Source organism: Pinus tabuliformis, chromosome X, assembly GCF_031772625.1.
Source record: "Pinus tabuliformis cultivar Carrire ecotype Pingquan chromosome X, CPIR1, whole genome shotgun sequence".
NCBI lineage: Eukaryota > Viridiplantae > Streptophyta > Pinopsida > Pinales > Pinaceae > Pinus > Pinus tabuliformis.
Genome location: NC_142308.1, coordinates 1,511,159,031 through 1,511,161,855, shown reverse-complemented (window position 1 = coordinate 1,511,161,855; position 2,825 = coordinate 1,511,159,031). Strand labels below are relative to the sequence as shown.

The following is a 2,825-nucleotide window of genomic DNA, read 5'->3' as shown; positions in this document are numbered from 1 at the left end:
TTGTTACGCATACATGGTAACTCACTTTTCAATAAATCTTTTGTCTATTATAATATATTAAAGTGAATCTTTAAGTCTGCAATAATCCTCTAAACTGAGCGCATTCATTCGTGAAATAATAATAGCGCGGAAATTAAAAATGAAAATGCCTTCCATGCAAAACAATCAAAATGTTAAAACCATGCAACTGGAACCCATTTCACTACACAGTTGACAGCAAAATAGTTGCAATTCAAGAAGCCCAATTCTACTGAAGGAGTTGCTCCGAGATCTTTACAATATGATTCAACTAGAACAAACCGTATGCCTTAAGTTCAAAGGCAGTCCAGCATAGTATTAAAAGTTGATATCCAAACAAAAAAAGACTACCATTAATAGTTTCAAAAAAATTCTCGACTACAATAAAACCAAACACCATGGCGCATAAATATATATACTGTTTTTGCACCAATTCCCTAGAATCATTCTACGGCCCACTAATTTTAACGGCTGACCTCCTCTTCTTGAGTAAATTCATTATTTATGTTGAAAGTTTAACGTACTTCTTCATGCGTTTTAGCTTTCATCATGTCGGCAATTGTCTGACATGTAAGATCTAGCAGATCTTTTATTTTTAGGTAATTAGCAGCCTGCAAAAACCCAAAACCCAAAAAGCCTAATAAGCCAAAGCTTCGGTAAAATATACAAATGTATCTATAGCATCCAAAGCATATAAATGTGCACAGCATTACTAAACAAAGCGGCGAAGCTATCGTACAACAATTACATTGAATGAGACTAGAGGGAAACAGAGATAATTGAACGATCTTAGAATACACAGAAAAACAGCGTTCAAAAAAAGCATATACATTTTGCTTTTCAAAAATACACCAGAAATACATTCTGAAAATTGCATGTACGTTTTCCCAAAATTTTGATGGCCTAAAAATGAGAATCTTAAAACAGAATTTGGAAATTAAACTTAGAAATTACACAAGAAAATAAAAAAACTCTAGAATTGGAGATCTAAAAAGTTAGTTCTAATAACCCCTGGAAACCATAAAATATGAGAGAATTAGATTCTGAAGCAGGTTGTGGTAATTGAGGAAAATTAATAAACACTCAAAGTAAGAAGATAGAAAAATATTAGTTTTCCATACAACCAAAAGCCTAATAAACGACACTATGAATCCTCATATATTATTTTTCAAGAATACACAGAAAAACTTTCAAAAATTGCATATACATTTTCCAAACCTTTTGATTACATAATAGCAAGAATCCTAAGTGGGAAGTAGGGTTATGTAGAAGACAATGAAAACAAAATTTGTAGCAGAACAAATGTGGCCAGAAAAACATCAATTAAATTAAAGGAAAACCATATAATTTGGGCACCCAAGAAAATAATAAAATTAACCATTAAATTTGAAAAACATAAACTCCAAACTTTAAATACTATCCAATTGAGAGTATGATATGGAAAACCTAACCAGATACCCAAAAAATTCATTAAAAATATGTCCTTCAACAATATCAGGAAGTTCAAAGAAGAGCAATTGAATAAGACAACTATAATTTTTTTTTGACTAAATCAGAAACCAAACTAAGTAAATACCAAAATAAAGAAGCCCTAAATTGGATTATCAAAAGACATTAAGGAAGAGAAAGCTAGTATCAAAAAGAAAAACTTCAAAAACCTTTTAATTCAATAGGTCAAAGAAGACACCTCTTAAATATCTGTAGAATTGGATTGCAAGAAAACTTGAAAATTTTAATACGAGTCTCAAATTACATGCCCCAAATTTCATAAAAGTCTCAAATTACATGCCCCAAAATCTCCATTAAAAATAGATTCAAGATTATTGAACAATTCTAAGATTTCAAAAAGCCTGAGATAGAATGCCTCAAACAGGCCAGCAGTCCACAAACCCTGCAAACTTTCCTAGGAAGTCCCAACCTCACTTCCACTAGAGCAAATCTAGAAGTTGAACATAGAGAAAACTCGAAACCCTAATTAAATGGGTTTTTGAGAGATAACAAGTGACTGAAAGAGATAGAGATTCACTAAATCCTTAAGAAACCACAAAATCCTTAATAGTTTTCGTACCAAGTGAAGTTTTCCGATAAAGTAACAACACCTCGAAAGCGTAATTAAATCAGGCTTTCAAAGAATCCTAAACCATCAAATTCCTAGTTAAATAAGGGTTTGTGACAGAATACCAAAAGAAGGTCGCACAAAGTCGCCTCATCGACTTTAACGAATTCTTGATCCCAATTCTTGATTTCGTCCTCGGAAATAGTCGATCTCTCATCTGCTGTCTTCTGAGCCTGGACATGGTACGTGCAGTATTCGATGACCTTCGAGAGTATCTTACTAGAAACATTTGGCAACGGAATAGCATTGGCCGTGCCAGTGCCTTCGACCATGATCTTGATGGTCTGAGATTCGAATGCCACAGCCTCAGTGACATCAAACAATTCGTCATCTGAGCTCTTCAAAGTCACCTTCCTTCCCGTGGCCATGGTTCCCCAACTAATGGATGATCCGAATAAAAGATGATCTGAATAAAATGGAATGACTGAATTTCTCTGTGTATAAGCGAAGCGAACCCGTGAAGTATGAACGAACTTTTGGTCGAACAATATGAGATGAGCGATATGTGGTAAGGGCAATGAGTCCATATATTTATAGCCTGAGTGATTACCCAAATAACCATGGTATGGGCTTTACGCTGCTTTTTTTAATTATTTTTTCTTAACTCCAATTAACCTGAACCAAACCAGCTTTTAGCGTTTTCTTATTTTATTGTTTTTTACCCGTTAATTGCTTTCGATTGTGCCTATTT

General features: G+C 33.8%; 1 pseudogene; it reads right to left on the bottom strand.

Moving 5' to 3' along the window:
- Positions 1–289: 289 nt before the first annotated feature.
- Positions 290–2,604, bottom strand: LOC149145788 (SKP1-like protein 1A pseudogene; annotated as a pseudogene).
- Positions 2,605–2,825: the final 221 nt, after the last annotated feature.